A 20,811-nucleotide genomic window follows, 5' to 3' on the forward strand; every position below is an offset into this window, starting at 1 on the left:
GTTAATTACAAGAGCTTTATCATTTTGTGATAAGAAAATTAAGTTTTGACTTACAACAAAATATTACAATATGAGTATCAATTTTTTAAAATTGCCTGTATTACCAAATGCTTTAACCTTCGTGCATTAACTATTGTATTAGAATTTGCATTTATGTTAAAACCAATACCTCTGGGGAGGGGGGAGGGTCGTCCCCCCTCGTTTTGTCACTGCCCTGTATAATGCTTAGGCTTTCTGTAGAATGACAAATGGTGTTTAGACAAAGTATGAAAAAGGTTCCTCATAATATTATGTTACACAAATGGCGTAGCATGGTCTTCGAATGTATGAATTTTTTCACTTTTTGCATGTAAGTTCTTCACTCGCGTTCTTTAAACACTCACAACAGTTATCAGAAACGGAAATGCTTTTATGTAGCATTAGGATAGGTGGAATTTAAAATTTTTATGAAACCGAAATCGCCTGTGGTAGGAAAAGTTGTGTATTGGCATAAATGCTTGTTAAAATTTCTTTTGGAAACTAATGTACCTTTAAATCTCTTGCCAGGCCCTTAGAGTTTTGCCAAATATACAAAAATTGACGTTAGTTTTATTTTTTGAATTTCTTATGTATATTTTTTTTGGATCGCCTGTGATGAGAAAAGTTATGTATGAGCCTCAAATGCCAGTTAAAATGTTTTTGGTTGTCAGTATGTATTTTGAACCAACGACAGGCCCTTGAAGTTTTGAAAAATATGTAAAAAATTGACATTGATTTGTTAGTTTTGAAATTTTTTATGTATATATATTTTAAAATCAACTGTAGTGGAAAAGGTTACCTAGTATAAGTTTCTTTGCTCGTGAAAAAATTATATTGTGCTACATTTAAGCCCCCCGCTTGACCTGTTAAATTTGGAATATTTGCAGATTTGTTTATTTTGTTTTGATCCTTTAGAGCAAAACTTTTATGAAACATATTATTTTTAAAGATTAAAGTCATTTTTGCATTTTTTTACAACACTATAAAATTTAAATTAATTCAGAAATTAACTAAATTTGATTAAAATTAAAATATAAAATATAAAAATTAAAACATAAAAGATTGTAGCACAAGAGGACCGTTGATGCGCCATCTGCGTCGCAGTCATGTAATAATTCTTCGCTAATGTTCCCGAAATTAGGGGAAAATAACTTAAAATTGACCTTATAGGAGATGGCTGGATTTAAATCCCATCATATTGTCCACCCACTCACCCAAATATAAGTGTAATATTAAAATTTTACACCTTATACTCTTTTTTTTTTTGAAGTTTTGCATTAGTTTTTGGTACACCAATGTTGTGCGGCCGTCACGACTTGTTTACTCCACAAACAAATGAAGATACTTTTGTCACTAACCAAATTGCTTCAGGCCCAAATGTATAAATTTTGGGCCCTACTGCACACAAAATCTGTAGGGCCACTCCCCAGAGGCCAGCAGTGTATATTTGTAACGTTAATCTTAGTGCTAGTTTTATTTTTTTTTTCAATTTCTTGGGCTCCTTTAGGGAGCGGGCCCCCTCCGCACTAATTTTTTTAACTATAATTTTTTTTTCCACACTCCCTTTCTGCATATATATGAGGTTCCATATTCTTTACTTTTTTGCGTTCTTTTTCTTTGAAGATTAAAAGAACAAAACATATACTCAAAAGCCTATTTGTTTAATTATTTGCTTTTTTCTCCATAGCGTAGTGTTATTAATTTTTACAGCCATACGCACACGCACACTTTACCTCTATGTGACTATTTTACATGATTTGTTTTTTTGTACTGAAGATAGTTTCAGCATTTATTCGAGTAACTAAGCAGAATGTTTTACGTTTTTATAACTTTTATGCTTTCACAATTGCTAAAAATACAGTAAAATTCGTTTTTCTTAGTCTTCCAAAGATAAAAACGTTTTTTATTCGGCAGTAACTCTCAGAACATTAAATCCATTAGAAAGTCGTTTGAAAAATCGAATATAGATGGCGGTAGTGCTGCCGTTTAAACTTCCAGCGGCTGCCAACTGTTGCTCTAGGGAGGAGTCGAAGCAACAGGTTGTTCGCATTTTGTTCAAGTTGGTACAGTTCTTTGCTTTTCTCCATTTTTTCGAACAAAATATGGAATTTCAAATTATAAAAGAAGATGGTTTTTATTTCTTGAAGCTTGGCCTATCTGCTTATGGTTTCTTAAAGCGATTTCGGTGAGTACAATTTAAAAAACTTTCTCTTACTGTGTGCAGGGATGTGAATGCAAATTTTTGCTAAAAATATTTTTCGGGCAAGATCATTCCCGTTTCCTTCTATATTATTCTTACATAAAAAGGCAGGTTTTAAAATTAAAATTTTACTTTTGTTTCAAAAATAGAAAATTTACTTTTTTATACAACTACTATTTAGAGTGTATTTCATTTTCATTAGGGGAATATCTGAACGAATTATCAAAAACAATTAGCTGTTTTCGTGGTAATTGTTATTAAAATGGAGTAAAAAATCTCGAAGCGTGTATTGATTACGAATAAGATAATTTCATAAAACAAGTCAGTGCTCTTAAAACTCAGCAACATTATGTAGCGCAGTTACATAACATTGCTAAAATTTTATGTTTTGCTTTGGAAATGTAGGAAAATTCAATCATATCTCGAAGATATGCTTAAAATATTGTTCTTTGGTTTAAATAAAAGCATCCGATGAGATTTAGGTAAGCAAAAAGAAACAATCTTAACAGACAGATATATTTATTTGTTTATATATTTGTATGAAGTTACATTTTGCATATATTTTTCTGTATATTTGTATAAAGTTGCATTTTGTGTAATAACCTCTTTTGTATGTAACTATTATAGCATTACAAATTCGCCACTTCTGCATATATATGACTGAATTGCATTAATTTTTCTATACGACATGGGACTGAATTTGTGTTACAAGAGCTGGAAGTTCTGGCAGCATTTCTGCTTCTTTTTAAACGTGTTACTGCCATTAGTAACCAATAGTAATATTTAAAATAACAATGTCAATTGTATGATCAATATGAAAAGGTAGATGTACGTTAGAAAATAAATTTTAATCACAGAATTAAGCTGCACCCTCAAAGTTTACAACCGAAAAAAGTGGCGATTTTATTTAATTTATATTCAAATATATTTCTGTAAATGCACTTTCCTTACAAAAGACGTAATGTGTTTGAAAAAACAGGTATTGCGCTTTTTTAGTCATTTTAAACGTGTTATTACCGCTATTAACCAATAAAGATATTTTAAACAACAATGTTTATAGGATGGCTAAAAGGAAAAGGTTGATGTTTTGAGAAAATCAATTTTTTGTGCACACATAGCACAATTAAGACGTACTGTTCCATCTAACAGCTTAAACATGTAGCGGTTTCATTCAGTTTCATTTCCAATAATGTTTTGAAAATGCACTTTGTTTGAAAAAGTATTAAGTTTTCAGAAAAACCAGTTATTGCAGAATTTTATAATTTTCTTTTTGTACCTCCTATTGTGGTTTATAACCAATAACAATTTTTTAAACAACAATGTCAACAGCCTGATTATAATACACTGCTTGAAGTAAATAAGAATATTAACTTTTAGTGTACTCATAACACAATTAAGTTGCACTCTCAAATGTAACAGCCTAAAAATGTAACGGTTTTCGTTAATTTCCCCTCCAATAACGTTCTGTAAATGTACTTTCCTTACAAAGGAACTAACTTGTAAGAGAAAACAGTTATTACAATACTTTTTTTTCCTTTTGGACATGTTATTGTCACTATTAATTAAAAATTATATTTAAAATAATGATGTCAGTCGAATGACTAAATTCAAGAGATAGATGTTCATGATAAATTTAATTTTCAATGCACATATAGCACAATTAAGTTGCACTCTTAATCTCAACAGCTGAAAAGTGCAGCGGTTTTACTTAATTTCTCTTCAGTTTTATTTTTCTGTAAATGTACTTTCCTTACAAAAAACATTTTTTTTTTCTTTTCAATTTTAAACGTGTTATTGCCAGAATTAACCAATAATGATAGCTCAAATAACAGTGTCAATGGGATGATTAAAATGAAAATCTTGATGTTTTTGAGAAAATTAATTTTTAATGCACACGTAACACGATTAAAATGTACTGTTACATCTAACATCCTAAAAATGCTGCGGTTTCATTCGAATTCTCTTCCAATAACGTTCTGAAAATGTATTATCTTTGCAAAAGTATTTAATTTTTAGAGAAAACATTTCTTGCAGCATTTTATTTATTTTCTTTTTATACATGCTGTTGCGGTTAATTACCAATGATGATTTTTTAAATAACAATACAAAAAGGATAATTAAAATAAAATGCTTGATGTTAATGAGAAAATTGATTTTTAGTGTGCGCTTAACACTGTTAAGTTGCACTCTGAAATGTCATTTCCTTACAAAAGAGCAAACCTTTCAGAGAAAAGATACAATGATGAAATTCAAGATAGAGATGTTAGTAAGACAATGTTGTCGTTTCCAAAATTTTAAAAGTGTTTTTTTCTGAAAGAACATGCTGAAAAACATAGGATCTAACCATTTTTTAAATAAATGCTTTAAGTTTAATATTTAAAAAAATATTACTTAAATCGTTGCGCTTTCAATGTTTACATTTCTTGCCGATGACATCACAAATGATGAAATGCCATTCTGTGTTGCCATTCACAGAGCAAAATATTTAATTCGCATCTTTACTCACGTGCATTGGCAACGATATGGTTGATAGCAAGCGTAGAGCGATTTTAATTTGCTTCTTGATTATCATAACGTGGAAATGCGGTAGAAGGTGCGCCATAGTGCATCATTTGTGACGTCATCAAGACCACGTCTTGTTTGCAAAATCGGACGTTTTGAAAAAATAATTAAAAATAACTGTTGGGAAAATGAAAGAATTTTCTGGTTCCATGGTATTATTATTATATTTTTTTTTTTGCTTATTCTATCAATTTCAGTGACTAGAAGTACTACTTTTGATTGAAGGAAACAACCCCATTAATTTTTACTGCGCTCCTGACATAATTAAATTGTACTCTCAAATTTAACAACCTGCAAATGTAGCGGTTTTATTTGAATTTACCCTCCAATTTGGTCTGTTAATGTGTTTCTTTTACAATAGGACCAATGTGTGTGAAAAATCAGGGACTGCAACTTTTTCTTTTTTTAAACATGTTGCTGCTAGTAGCAACTCATAATAGTATTTGAAATAACAATGTCAATAGGATGACTAAAATAAAAAAACTTGATGTTAGTGGGAGAATCAATTTTTAATTCACACCTAGCACACATAAGTGGTACTGTCACAGTCAGCAGCCTAAACATGTAGCAAAGTCATTTGATTTCCCTTTCAATAACGCATTGTAAATGTATAATTCTTCACAAAAGTATAAATATCTTAGACAACACAGTTATTGCATACATTTTTTAAATTTTTTTTAATACATGTTAGTGCCGTTAATAACCAATAATGATTTTTTTAAATAACAATGTCAGTAGGATGATTAAAATAAAAACGTAACTGATGATCATGAGAAAATTAATCATTAATCATAATATCATTATTCGTTATAAATTAATCAGAAAGTAATTAAGTTACGTTCTCAAATTTAATAGCCCAAAAATGTAACGGTTTTATTTAATTTCCCCTCCAATACAGTTCTGTAAATGCACTTTCCTTGCAAAAGAAGTAATTTTTCAGAAATTACAAGTTTTTTCCTTTTTAAACTTGTTATTGCCACTATTAACCAATGACATTAAATATAACAATGTCAATAGGATGGTTAAATGAAAAGCTTGATGTTTACGCGAAAGTTAATTTTTAATGCAGACGTAACAAATTTAAGTTCAAATTAACCGCCCAAAATTGTAGCTGGCCCATTCCATGTGGTGGAACGGGACATTTTTCAATGTATTTTAATTTATAAATGCAAATAAAACAAGCTAGAAATTTCATTTTTGATAGCAACAGTAAGGTTTTGTCATAAGAATTCCGTAGAACATTAAACTTATTGTTTTTAAATAAAATATTAGGGTCGTTTTCAATATCTTTAAAGTATTTTCTCTGAAAGAACATGCTTAAAAACATAGGATCTAACCATTTTTTAAATAATTTGTTTAAGTTTAATATTAAAAAAAATTACTTAAATCGTTGCGCTTTCATTGTTTACATTTCTTGCTGATGACATCACGAATGATGAAATGCCATTCTGTGTTGCCATTCACAGAGCAAAATATTTAATTCGCACCTTTACTCACGTGTATTGGCAACGATATGGTTGATAGCAAGCGTAGAGCGCAATTTTAATTCGCCTCTTGATTATCATAACGTGGAAACGCGGTACAAAGATGCGTCAAAGAGCATCATTTGTGACGTCATCAAGACTACGCCTTGTTTGAAAAATCGGACATTTAAAAAAATGTATTAAGAAATAACTGTTGGGAAAATAAAAGAATTTTCTGGGTCCATGTTATTTTTTTTTTTGCTTATTCTATCAATTTCAATGACTAAAAGTACTACTTTTGACTGAGGGAAACAACCCCATTGATGAATACGCAATAAAATGCCCGTTCTGTCACGGGCATTTATAATTGCATGTCGTTCAATTATTTTCTTCAAACTGACTGACTTTTGATGTTCTACAAAGTTTTTTTTACAAGTCTTTACTTTTGCTATCAAAAATAAAATTTCTAGCTTGCATTATTTGTATTTATGAAACAAAACCTTGTGACAAAACTACTCAAAATGCCCCTTTCTGTCACATGGAAAAACCCAGCTATGTTTCTTTCAATTTCCCTTCCAATAACGTTCTCTAAATATACTTTCTTTGCAAAAGTTTTCACTTCTCAAAGAAAACAGTTACTCGTATTGAAGTATTTTTTATTTTCTTTTTGCATATGTTATTGTCGGTAATAGCCATTGATGATTCTTTAAATAATATAGTCAATAGGATTATTTAAATGAAAAGCTTGATTTTCAGGAGAAAATTAATTCCTAATGTAGGGGAGAAGTGGATAAAGTGAGACAGGGAGAATAGTGAGATAACAGCAATATATCTTCCGTTTGGATATTTCCAGCGAGGTAAAACTTGTGGAAGATATGGGACAATTTTACCAATCATATTGATTCTCTACTGCTGCAGAAATATAAATTTCAAAACAAGAACTAAAGATATTTTAACATGTTAAAAATATAATGGTAATTTGGCAAATATTAGTGTTTTCAAATTAATATTTGATTAATTACTAATATTTTTATAATATTTGACAGATAAAATAGCAATAAAAATGCCCCAGCACTCCCTTCCATAACAGAAGAATATTGATTGAAAATGGGGTCGTTTCCAAAATTTTAAAAGTATTTTTTTCTGAAAGAGCATCCTTAAAAACATAGAATCTGATCGTTTTTTAAAAATAATTTCTTTAAGCTTAATATTTTTAAAAAAATTACTTAAATCGGTGCTTTTTTATAGTTTAACGCTTCTGTCGATGACATCACAAATGATGAAATGCCATTCAGTGTTGCCATTCACGGACCAAAATATTTACTTCGCATCTTTACTCATGTGTATTGGCAACGATATGGTTGATAGCAATCGTAGATTGCAATTGTAATTCGCTTCTTGATTATCATAACGTGGAAATGCGGTAGAAGGTGCGCCATAGTGCATCATTTGTGACGTCATGAAGACCACGCCTTTTTTGAAGAATCGGATATTAAAATAATTAATTAAAAAATAACTGTTGGGAAAAATGAAAGTGTTTTCTGAGTCCATGTTATTATTATTATTATTTTTTTACTTATTCTATCAATTTCGGTGACAAAAATACTACTTTACTACATTTGACTGAAGGAAACAACCCCATTATATGTTTTTTTATTCACATTAAAAATCTTGTAAAAAAACTTTGAATTTTCAGAATAATATAAAAAGTTATTTTTAAGTAAAAAAATGAACATAGACTTTTATAAGCTAATGAGTATAGATTTCTATGACTTATTCCCCCATATTTAATGCAACTGAAAACAGAACGCCAAGTGATTCTTTAAACGAAAGTTTTGTCATTGTATTTAGTTTATATAAGACATACCACAAAAAGTTAACTTTTTAAAACCATAGCGTCCTTTCAACTGTCTTACGCCCAATTATTTCTACAATAAATATTTCAATTGCTTCTAAAAGTACTATTAAGACAAAATTTCGATGAAAAGTAATATATACATATCTTAATAATTAAGATTATTTTTTCCATTTTGTTTCAAAATTCTCCTGCTGAATTTCTAGTCAAATCATGGTCTGGCCGTCTCAGTCAGTTTACCTAATGTTGGTTTATTTGACGCCAAATTTCTCCATTTATTTACACCACCATTTTTTAGTCATTTTTCTACATTGCCCAATAATCTTATACGTCACCTGCCTCTCTCTCTCTCTCTCTTTCCCTCTGGTCTTTGAAATGTAATTTTCTCAGGTTTTATTCCCATACCTGTAACTAATCCCAAGCCATCTTAGTTTAGAGGCATTAATTACATCAACTATTAGTATAAAAATTAAGTAGTGTGGGTTTTTAGTTTATACATCCTTATGAAAACACGTGTTTTAAAAATGAAAGCATTTGCTAAACATAAGTACAAATTTAGATCAATAAATAATAAAATACTCTACTTATAATAAAGCATCATCAATTATTTCTTTCGATGATCCATAACAAAAAACTGCTTCACGTCATTGTTTCGTGACACAAAATTCATTACAACAAAAGAACCCAAACGGCGACCGTTTCAAACAAAATTAAACGCTATCTTCCTATAATTCATATTGCCGAGCAATAAAGTGGTTTATTCACTAAAACCGAAGATGAAAAAAGGAGTTAATGCCACTGGCTGATACTCATTTCGCTCCTGCTCCTTAGAGAGCACTCGCACGCACAAAAAGCCAGCTAGAAAAAAAAGGAGGAAAATAAAATAATGACACGTTTCCAGGAGAAAGGCTTTGCGTGTGACGATGTACTTGCTGCGATGTGATCATTAGCGCGGTTTCACTGTGCACGCAATTCAATTCAAACGCCCTCGCTTTATGGGCGATAAGGGCACTTTTATGTATGGTAGCCTCCTAAAAATCCTGCAAGGACAAATGCGGTTTTTTCGAAGAGTGAGCGTATTTTGAACTTTGAGGGAAAGAAATTGGTTTCTTTTATCGCGGTTAGATAGTGTCCGAAGAAGAAATTAGAATAGAAATTTTTATTAAAAAATTTTTTTATTATCGCTATGAGGAAATTTTAATGAAGAAACAAGGTTTTTGAAATGACTGAACTCGTTTTTTTTTTTTTTCGCTCTTCAAACGTCGTGATATAAACAAGTGTTACTTGTGGGCATGATCGTGTGAACCTAAAGTAGTTAAATGTTGTTAAAGAAAACAAAACAAGAAACAAAAAGAACGTGCACGCAGCACACACACACACACGTAAATAATATTTATAAATATCTATGCAATTAAAATCTGGTCGCGTGTGTCTGTCCGTCTGAAGCTTGGTGTCCCTAGAATCGCTGCAAGTCAAGAGTTGAACTAGGTACTGTCCGATTAGAAATTTTCTGAAGAAAACAAGTACGACCTCAATTAGAGGAGACATTTAATAAAACGTCAACTAACATCACGTTCTCAGAATTATAATTTTTTCCTGTTGCCATTTTGCATATGGGTTAGCAAATAAAATTCTAATAATTGTTTTAAAAACGGAGTTTTTTGGCTGCTATCCAAATCTTAAAACAACTTTTTCGTTTAGAATTTTATTTTAGATTTGCTTCATTTCCCTTTTATCTTTACTAATTACTAGTGGTACCCGCACGGCTTTGCCCGTAGTAGAAAATTAAAAAGTCATTTGGTTCGCCTGTACATTTACAAATAATGGATGATGAATTTCTCGCCAATTGGCTATGTTCATTTGCTCGCCCATGTAACGGTTCCACGTTATGATAATTCCGTAATTTTGTATTCCACGCTATGATAATTTGCTGTGTAAAATGTTCTTAAAATTAGAATAGAAAAAGAACAAAATCGAATTTTCGAAAAATGGCTTCGAGGTGCACACTTCCATGCTGCAAACTAACTTCGTGCCAAATTTCATGAAAATCGGCCGACGTTTTAGGCGCTATGTGCGTCACAGACATTCAGACAGATAAACAGAGATCCTGACAGATATTCAGCTTTATTATTAGTAAAGATTAAGATAAAGATAAAGATAAAGCTGAGAGTCTGTCTGGATCTCTGTCTGTCTGGATGTCTGGATCTCTGTGACGCACATAGCGCCTAGAACTTTCGCTGATTTTCATGAAATTTGGCACAAAGTTAGTTTGTAGCAAGGAGGTATGCACCTCGAAGCGATTTTTTGAAAATTCGACTTTGTTATTTTTCTATTCCAGTTTTAAGAAAATTTTACCGAGCAAATTAATACAACGTTTACGGTTAAATTACTGAATTACCAAATTATCATAACGTGGAACCGTAACATGTGCAAGCAAATGAACCTAGCAAATTGGCGAGAAAATCATCATCCATTATTTGTAAATATACAGGTGAACCAAATGATCTTTTAATTTTCTACAACGGGCAAAGCCGTGCAAGTACAACTAGTTGTGTTACATAGATCATAAAGCTACTTTTTGAAGCAATTTGTTTTGTTCAGAATTTTATTTTAAACAAGAAGTTCCGTCTAACCTATACGAGCCTACTTACCCGTATACCCATACTAATTTCTAGTACCTGATCAATATTCTCAAAAATAGCTAAAATAGCAAATTGTTTCAAACATACTTTTGCTAATTTCTAGGAATAAAGTATTCCTCACACATCTAAAAAAATTTAAAAAAAAAGCAGCACCTTTTAAACAAAGCAGCTAATGCACTTTTTTCCCATAAAAAAATTCTTTAACTGCTTTCAAAACGAAAAAATAATAATTAAAATTAATAAGCTCATTAAAATAAATACATCATATAAAAAAAAATCGTTACTTTTTTCCCTGTTGCCAAAAATAATTTTTTAAATGAATTAATGCACTTACCAAAATAAATAAAAACAATAAAATGTCAACTTAAGAAAATACTTTTCATTGTCAAAAAAAAAAAAAAAGTCGTCTGCGCATATCGTTATGTAGAAACATAAATGACTTTGAGTTTATTCCCAACTCCAATGAACTATAGGGGGCACTGCAGTCATTGTCTAATGGCCGACTTAAAAACTAAAACAAACGCATGTGGTAAACGAAGAAAATGCAAAAAGTGTTGTGATTTTTGTTCGTACGTATGATTTTTTCGCTTTATTCTTTTTAAATTAATTTTCAAAGTCTTGTGGATATTCTGGAACACGTAGAAAGAAATGAGAATTCAAGAAGCATTACTAAACGTCAAAGATTAATGCAAACTACGTAGTTCGTAGTTCAAAGCAGCTATTTCCACGATGTTGAATTCGATATTTATCAATTCTTGATAAAACTAAATAATAATTGTGGCCTGACAAGAACAACAATTAATGCTAGAAAATTCAATATGACATTACAAATTATTATCGAAAGAAGATGATACTTCTTTGCCTTGCTTGGCTAGCGCTTATTGTTTTGCATTTGTTCCTGAGTTATTTCTCTCGAATTCCCGAATCGGTTAATTTAAAATTTTTCTGTTTCGATTTTTCTAATTTCTGAGTTACGATTTAATTATGTCAAGTTATACAAATCATCTACAAAATTCTTACGGATATATGGTGGTAGTTTTCTTTTCAGTTGATTGACCATTATTTCTTTTTACTTATCGAATTCTGTAATCTTACTATCATTTTATTTCACTCATGATAAAAATTAAAAATGGTTTAACTAAAAACGCGAAATCTCACCAAGGCTACTTTGCTCGCACAATACTAAAACTATAACCCTAAACAAATTTGGCGAAACCTTTCAGCTGAGAATAAAAGGAATAAAGTAAATTCTTTCTCGGTGAAACATTTTTCATTTTGTTCTACGATAATATATTCAAGAAAATATTTTGCATACCGTCCATTCCAACTAAATGCTGCTGTAAAATATGGTTAGTTTAATTAATTTAAGATTAAAAAAACCTCATATTCTTACAAATTCATACAAAACAATAAAATTTTTTACCTTGTATAACGTTATCCAAGTTTGTTAATCCAGTTTTCGCTTTCACCATTTTCAATCAACTCATATTTTAGAAGGAAATAAGGAAAACTAACATTATTTTGAGAAGCTCGAGAATACTACTAAGGGACGAATTAATTTCTGTAGCTGAAAGCAAACTAAGACTCATCGATTGCATTAATAAATACTCAGAAAAAACTGCCTGTGTTTACGTCAACAGACACACGTGGAACGCAACGTGGCAATGTTTTAGTTTCATCGGCAGTTTTGTAAATCACCGCAAGGTAGCGTATTCGAGCGCTGGAGTTCCGAATTCGCCGAAAAGTGAATACCTAAATTAAAACTTTAGCGTGAAAGTAAAAGCAAATCATATCAACAATAATTATTTCTCAGTGAAAACCGTAGCTGCGGAGTCGGAGTCGGAGTCAATCTTATTTCGGGATAAAGGAGCGGAGACGAATATCCAAGAATCGGAGTCAGTCATTTGTCCTCCGTGTATAAATTTTTGCCAAAGCTACGAAGTCAGAGTCAAAGTCGGGGAGTCGGCGTCCGATTAATTGTCGGGCACAGGAGTCGGAGTCAGAGTCAGGTGCCTCTAAATTCTCAGAGTCGGAATCTGTAGTTTGGCGTCAATAGCTATTTCCAACAAAATTTGTTTGAAATAAATCCGCCTTCAAGTACGGAATCTACATTGACTTTCAGTTTCCCCGTAGGCGCTAATGTTAAGTTTTTTTGAACTGTTCAAAATTGAACAAAAAATAGTTCAAATCAAAAAGTGAAATATGGGACTGAGGTGTCCTCGCCGAGATCTTTCGAACAAAAAATTTTTTGTTCGAATCGGACTATTCATTCAAAAGTTATTGGGGGGGGGGGGGGGACAGACAGACAGACAGACCGACAGACCGACGGACCGACAGACAGACCGACAGGCATATTTCCCCATCTCAATACCCTACTTTCCAATTTTTAATTTTTCGATACTTATTTAGTTATTTTATTTATTTTTGATTTTTTTTTTTTGTTTTTCGCGACATTTTAAAGATGCATTAAGCCTTCTTTCATGCTTTTTTCTTCTTTTTCTGACTTTTACTGGGAAAGTAGACTAAAAATAGCTTCGTTTCTCTTGTATTCTAAGCAATGACTTTTATTTTGTTCTGTTGCCATTTTACAAAAGTGTTAATAAATAGCATTTTGATAATTGTTTCAGTAGGACTGATGTCATCAAAATAACCAATCGGGCTATTAACTTTTTGCTGTATTCGAGCTTAACCTTTATTTTATCGTTTGCCTTTTTTAATTTTTATAGCTAACGTCGTAACTATTTTCAGCATATGAAAGTTATTTCGTTAGTTACGATTAATTACTGTAGTGTAAGTTGACCATGACCAACCTTATATCTTGGTTAGTTTAGGATGTCGGACTAATCTTGTTTATTTTGATGGACTTTTTTCTTTTACTTGGGTGAGTTTTCAAATATAATAACTCTTTTTTTCCCTACTTTTTTTAACTTTTGAAATGCATTTTGTATATTAAAAGAGCATGTTTAATTTGGATTGCTTGGATTTCTTTAAATGGAACAAAAGTTCCAGAAGGAAAAAAAAAGTGCTTTTAATGATTTTAATTGAAGCTTAGTTGGAAGCTGATGACTTGATATTAAAGGAATGCAATTATTAGTATTTATTAACACTTGATACTTTAATTTACACTTAATCAACCAAGCAATTCGCAACTCCAGAGCTCGAATACGCTACCTTGCGGTGATTAATACTAAAGAAAAAGGTAAAACATTCCATTCCACGTGTTTTCTTTGGGGTAAATTACAGGCTTCAGGCAGTTTGTGGTGTAATGTAATTTCAGAAAAATAGAAAAGACAGTTTTCCACAAACACGATGAAAAATTACCGTCATTCACTAAGCGTCAAAGCAAGTTATAAGTTACGGCTTGCGTTTGATTTACCTTTTTCATCCGCCATTAGACAGTGACTGCAGCGCCCCCTATAGTTTATTGGAGTTGCGAATGGGGGTTTCTTTTGTAGTGTGGGTATTTTTTTATCATTGTTAAGTAACATAATGAAATACAATTGATCTTCGAGCGACAATTCTTTTCCAGTATTAACTGAAAATATGTCCCAACTGATTATGCCTTACCACTTTTCAAACGTTCAAGGTATTATAAATATTATATCGCTTGGTGTAAAGCTGAATAGCGAGACAGAACAGAACGCTATTATCGGTGACAGCAAATTACTGTTTGTTATACTAACAAAAAAAACTTTTTTTTTTCAAAATTCGGTACAGTTGAGACAAATATTTGAAGTAAATATCATAAAGAATTACAGCAATTTATGATTAGAATAAATTGCTCATAGCACTAGCATATTTGTAACTACACTTAAGATTAGTTTTCACTTGAGGACAAGTCAAGGAAAAGAAGAAAATAAAAACGTGGTTCACATACACTCATGAAAGTGCCATTCATCCCACCATCTGGTAATGAAAATATCATTTTGTAATCTCTCCGCTATTTTTATTCCAATGAATATTCTATAAATTAGTGTTTTTGAAGCCAAATTTTTACTTCAATAGATTGATTTTTAAATTGTCTCATCGAAAAAGAAATTTATATTTAAAATAACAATAGATAAATATTTAGTTAAATTGAAAATTCTTCAATTAAAAACTATTAATAATTTTTAGCTAATACCGAAAACACCAGTATTCTACCCCATCAAGTACCGGTATTAGAAAATTGCAAAATAGCTCCAAATACCGATATTCGATATACAAGTATTGCAATCACTAATTTCATCCATTTATTTAATCCTTAATGCGTTAGAAACTGATGTCAGAGTATTACAAAAACCTCAACTTGACTTCTCTTTCATTTTTGAGGTAGCCCGCACAACGCCGGGCGACGCAACTGGCTTTTATTAATTAATGTTTGATAAATAACTAAATATTTATAAATAATACATGTTTATATATCTTATGTATGACATTATTAACAGTAGATAATGGTCTTATGTTCGTACGAATCTAAAATTGTTAAACGTTGCTGTCAAGAAACGGAACTACATACTCAAAAGCGTAGGGTGTCAAAAGAATGAGAATAGTTGAATATTTGGAAATAATTATTGTGTCAACAAATACATTATAAGTAATTGAATATTTAATAAAAAAAAATTTGTAAAAAATGCTTGTAAAATATTTTAACTTAAATGCATATTTTTTTTTGTTAATGAAATATACGTACGTTTATACTTCCCTACATCTTCAAACCTACATTACATGTTATTTATTATTTATTTATTTATTCAAAAAATTTTCTTTCTTTTTTCGTAAGTGCTCTTAACCAACTAAAAACTTTTACGTCTTTTTTTTTGTGCTGGAAATTGCATGTTAAATTCTTAACATAAAATGAAGTTAGTTAATATGAAAGCTCAAATACACGAAATTACAAATGGAGGTTTTATTTGCGAGTACTTTCTATCAGATTTCCAATTTATTCGTAAGTTTTCAATTTCTTTTGCATGTTAAAGGATTTGCATGTTGAAGTGGAGGAAGAACTGCTCTTTTTGCCTCTTTGCGGGATCAAAAGGCATCATTAAAAAGATTCAGTTCAAATGTCATACATTTTTAGAAGATAAACTTCCCCTTTAAGTTTTCAAGGAGTTAAACGGCGTGATTAGACTTATAAAAGATTGGAGTCACAAAGAATTACAGCTCTTTTAGCCTGCATTTCTTTTTAAATCTAATATTATCAATAATGGAAAAATTATGCGAGCTACTTGTAGTAAGAAAACTTGTTGTAAGAATGTACTTTCTATAATACTGATAGATTTACATCAATATAAATCATATATCGATGTAAATCTAGCAATAATATCATATATTTTTTTTAAATCTATTGACCGTCAAGAATTAAGTTTTTTGTAGTGAGAAGATTTAGAATTTACTTTCTTTAATACTGATAGATTTACATCAATATAAATCATATATTGATATGCATCTATCAGTACTATCGTATTTTTCTTAAAAAATGTAAGTTTTAGCGGACCACTTGTAGTAAGAAGACTTTGAATTTAGTTTCTTTAATACTGGTAGATTCGCATATATCAGTAATAAAGAAAGTCCTAATCATAATGGCGTTGCTTCAAAAAAAAAAAAAAAAAAATCCACCCACTGGAATGAGTTTTGAAGTGTAATTTTTTATGCGAAGGCTTTTAAAAAACTGATCCTCAACCTTTTTGTGTGACGGAAAAGACGTAATGGGTTTTAGTTGTTGTCAAAAACAATGAAAAAAAAAAGTAATCGTAAGGTTAGTTTTGTTAATAAATCTCAAAAATTAATTTTAATGCTAAACCTAAATACGTATACATTTGAGGATTTTGTCCATTTTAAACTTTTCAAATAATGCAGGTTTTAAAACATTTCTTTCATTCAAAGCTGTTTAAAAGTGTAATCCATATTGCTTAAGTTCAGCTTTGAAAAAGCTTGTTAACTTTTATTATCAAAATTAACTACATAATTAGTAGTATTATTTTTCATTGTTTTTGACAACAAATAAAAAGTGAATTTCGAGTATTGTTTAGTCTTCTCGTTGTTTATAATTTTTTTCTTCATTGAAATATGCAATTTTGTTGTGAATATGCCTAAGTCAGGAGCAGAAAGAATAAGAGCGTGGCGAAAGAAAAAACGTGTGGATGGAATGACAGTTCAGAATGTAGAAAAACAAAGATAAATGTTTTCATCTATCGTGTGTTATTACGTCATACATTTTTCAAATAATTTTTAAAAATCGTTATTTAAATCGAAAATTTAGAGTTTGTAAGAAAATAAATTTAACTTTTTTTTAAAGTAGCAAATAAGAAGTATTAGGAGCATTACATTAATATAACTTCCCCTAAAAGGTAGTTGAAAGAGATACTTTTAAAATTATTATTTTAATATGATTTACTATAAAAAATAATTGGAATGCAATATAGATTAAAAAGAAACATCGGATATTTTAAAATATCGATGATGCATTATGTTCAAAGATTCAAGGTCTTCAAGCATCGATTTTGCAAAGGCTTTAGTTCACATATGCAGGTTCGTGTTTGCTAATTTCTAACAATTATTCTTATAACGTTGAAAAAAAATTAAAAGAACAATAAAAGTATTTTACTTTTAAAGTAAATAAACTAAATTATACACATATAAAAAAGTGCGTTTAAATGAAAAATGCTCAAGTACCATTAGAAACAATAAGTAAAAAATGTCTTTCATTTAAAAACAAAATAATGCAAACATCCAAATTACATCTGTTTTAGTGTTGCGATTTTTTTTTAATAAACCATTTGGTAACGAAAATGTTAAAAATAAAAAGATTAGATAAATGTAACTTGACTATGGGGGGGGGGGGGGGGGAAACACAGGTAAGAAACAAGGTAGGTGTTTAGCAGTAAGTTATCGCCCCTAAACCAGGACTAAAGCAGAACCACATACAATACACCAGACAGCCGGGTTATCAGATCCAGAGACTGCAGTTTCGTTGTTATTAGAACCCATCAGTCTAGATTAGTGAATAACCTAACTGAAGGTAAATCTCATCTCTTTGAAGCAGAGAGTGCCAACAAACTGTGATACTTGTAATTTGTGGTGTTTGTAGTTTCTTAAGCAAAAAATTCGCCATTACTATTTTGAATTATTATTATTTAATGAAATACGAGGGGGGACCCAAAAGAAACCGGACTAATGGTGCGATGTCAATCCATGATGTAGTAGAGTGCTCTCCAGCTAGATGGCTCAAGTAGATACCTTCACAAACCAGCTGTGCAAGTGGTGTCAGTTTAGTTGATAATGTCTGATCGTAGTGTTGGTTTTCTCAGGTGTTGTTGCTTTCCGCCTGCGAACTCGTTATGGCAGATTTGAAAGAACAAAGCGTAAACTTGAAATTTTGCTTCCTGCTTGAAAAGTCGGCAACGGAATAGCTTACCAAATGTTCCAACAAGCTTTCAAGAACGATGTTGTGAGCTGTACGCAATTTTTGGAGTGGTTTGGGCGCTTTAAACGTGGTATCATGAGTGTTGAAGATCATGCTCGTTTTGAGCACCCTTCAACGTCTCGAAATGATGAAACGTTGAAAAAATCAGCCAAAAAGTCAACGAGAGCCATCGTTTTATGATTGACGAAACTTTGGAAGAAACAAGAATGAGTTGGTGCTCGCGCGAGCGATCAGAAGAATGGTTCCTTCACCATGATAACGCTCCCGTACACTTAGCCTTCAATATTAACTGCTACTTGGCCTCTCAGGGGTGGCCAGTCGTTTCTCGACCCCCGTATTCGGCTGACCTAGCCCCCTGTGATCTTTTTCTATTCCGGAGGATAAGAGAAATTCTGAAATCAAAGCGTTTTGATGATGTAGAGGCTGTAAAAACTGCTTCGCAACGGGCACTGAACATGGTCAAAGCTAAAGAGTTCCAGGGGAGCTTCTAACAGTGAAAAAAAGAATTCACAAGTGTATTTCATCTAAGGATGAACACTTTGAAAGAGACAAAAGAAATTTTGTGAATAAACTAATATATAAATATTGTAGAACAAAAATCCGGTTACTTTTGGATCCCCCCTCGTATATGATTTGACACGTGCACAACAAATGGCTACTTTTTCGTGGAATGGCCTAAAACATAATTTTTTTCCAACAGTTTAAGCTGTTTTTTTTTTTTTTTTTTAGCAAAAGACATATGTTTTATTTACAAAAAAACCCCTCAGTTTTCAAAACCTATCATTTGTTTGTCATTGCTGTATTAATTGAGCAGAAATAATAACAATTTAATACAAAAAAAAAAAAAAAAAAAAAAAAAAACAAGAGGTTGACTTTAGATGTCCCGCAGACATATGCAATTGAATTAAATTATAAATAACAAAATTATTCAATAAAAATATAACTGTGTTAGGAGCATCTTAGTATCAAATGTTTAAAAGAAATGTGTTTACTTTTGTAAGTACTCTTTTGTTAAAATATTAAGATCGATAACAAAATGTTGGTGAAATAACAGAGTGGGGTTGTTCCATACGTTACGGTAGAATGGCTCTTTACTTCCTGCCTTTAGTGTTTTCAAAAAACTTCCAAATGTACAAAATTCTATTTTTTTGCGGGAAAAATATTTTGCAAGAAAAAAAGGTTTTAAGTTTATTTTCCAGTTACAACGACTTTTTTTCCGAAATTTGGAATTTGGTTTATCCGAAACATTCTGAAGTGATAGCATGAGCATAAAGACCATTTTCGGAAACAGCGAAAGAAATACACAGGAATAAATAATCAAAAGTTAAAATTAATGAAAAAATCAAATTTCGCTTGCAAGTTTTTTTTCAAACTTTTGTTTTCGAATTCAGAATGAATCAATGGTTTTGTTGCAGCTTAAAAAATTTGTAACATTTAATTACATCGTTTGCATTTTTCTAGTTTCTACAATTTTTTTGGAATGGTTTGTGGAATTTTTAAATAAATAACATATAAGAAGTCTATGAATAAGGATTCTACATCAGAGATTGGTAAGCCAACCTCTCTGCACTCGTTTAATATCTAATAAAACGCACAACTAGTTTTTAATTAGAACATTTCTGAAATGTTCTTATAAGGTTTTGGAGAGAAAAGAGTATAAAATCCCAGATAATAAGAGCATGTATTATTCCATCTGGAGTTTTTCTGTAAACATTCTTTACTTCTTTTATACTAGTTTTTATCTCTTTCACTGAAGCGAAACTTTCAGAAAACGCCATGAAATAATAGAAAAAGTCTGTAAACTATGCAGCAAATCAAAAAAATATTTTACCCATTTCCGAACTTTTATTCCATTCGAAGAGTAAAACATATTTTAGCCCGAACTTCCTTCAATATTTTTTAAGGAGCGTATTATATAAAAAAAATAAAAAAAAAAGTTGGGAAAAAAAAAGGAAGAAATTTAAAACCATTTTTCGTCTATTTAGCTTCGTCTCAACCTGGCATTTCTGGAATGGTTTCCACCGCCGTTACCTAGCAACGGTTATTAGCGGAAATGAGCTGTTGCCATAGAAACGCTGAAACTACGCCATATACCAAGCATCAGGTTACATTATGTTATGGATGTATGATTCTACGATCGTAAATTCAATTGTAGTTTATTGAATACTTTGCTAGACATTAAAGACATTTTTGCTTTCAGCATATCCCCTGTGTATGCTTTTACTGTTTTTTTTTCATCGGTGTTAGCATCGATTTTGCATTCCATTTGTCATCGATTTATGCAATGTTTTATCGATGTCATGTCAAACGATATATTTAATCATTTGCGAAAGTGTCGGTTGTTCCTAATCTGCGATTATTTCATTTGAACGATAAATAGATTGCAATATTAGTCGCGTAACTAATTTTGGGTGCTTTTGAATTCGTTTTTTTTTTTCGCTTTCTTTTATCGTTAATCAATCCTCGCTCATTGTGGCTCCCGTATAATTACCCGCCTTTAATGGTCTTTATTTGATAAAAGGTGCAGAGATAAAGTTTTTAGATGGTGCCCCGCTATTGCGTTTTAACGTTCTCAAAATTTATAATAAAATTAAAATTTTTTATAGAATTTGAGTACATTTTTTGCATGTGTTTGTAATATTTATAGTAAGCACTTATTAATCAAA

At 31.0% G+C, this 20,811-nt stretch overlaps 1 long non-coding RNA gene across 1 annotated transcript in view; it reads left to right on the plus strand.

Moving 5' to 3' along the window:
* Positions 1-2,053: 2,053 nt before the first annotated feature.
* LOC129225128 (uncharacterized) overlaps positions 2,054-20,811 on the plus strand; it is a 701,259-nt gene continuing 682,501 nt past the window's right edge. Inside the window, exon 1 of the long non-coding RNA XR_008580719.1 lies at positions 2,054-2,203. This is a non-coding gene — a long non-coding RNA (uncharacterized LOC129225128). The remainder of the gene's footprint in view (positions 2,204-20,811) is intronic.

This window comes from Uloborus diversus, chromosome 6 (assembly GCF_026930045.1).
Source record: "Uloborus diversus isolate 005 chromosome 6, Udiv.v.3.1, whole genome shotgun sequence".
Classification (NCBI taxonomy): Eukaryota; Metazoa; Arthropoda; class Arachnida; order Araneae; family Uloboridae; genus Uloborus; species Uloborus diversus.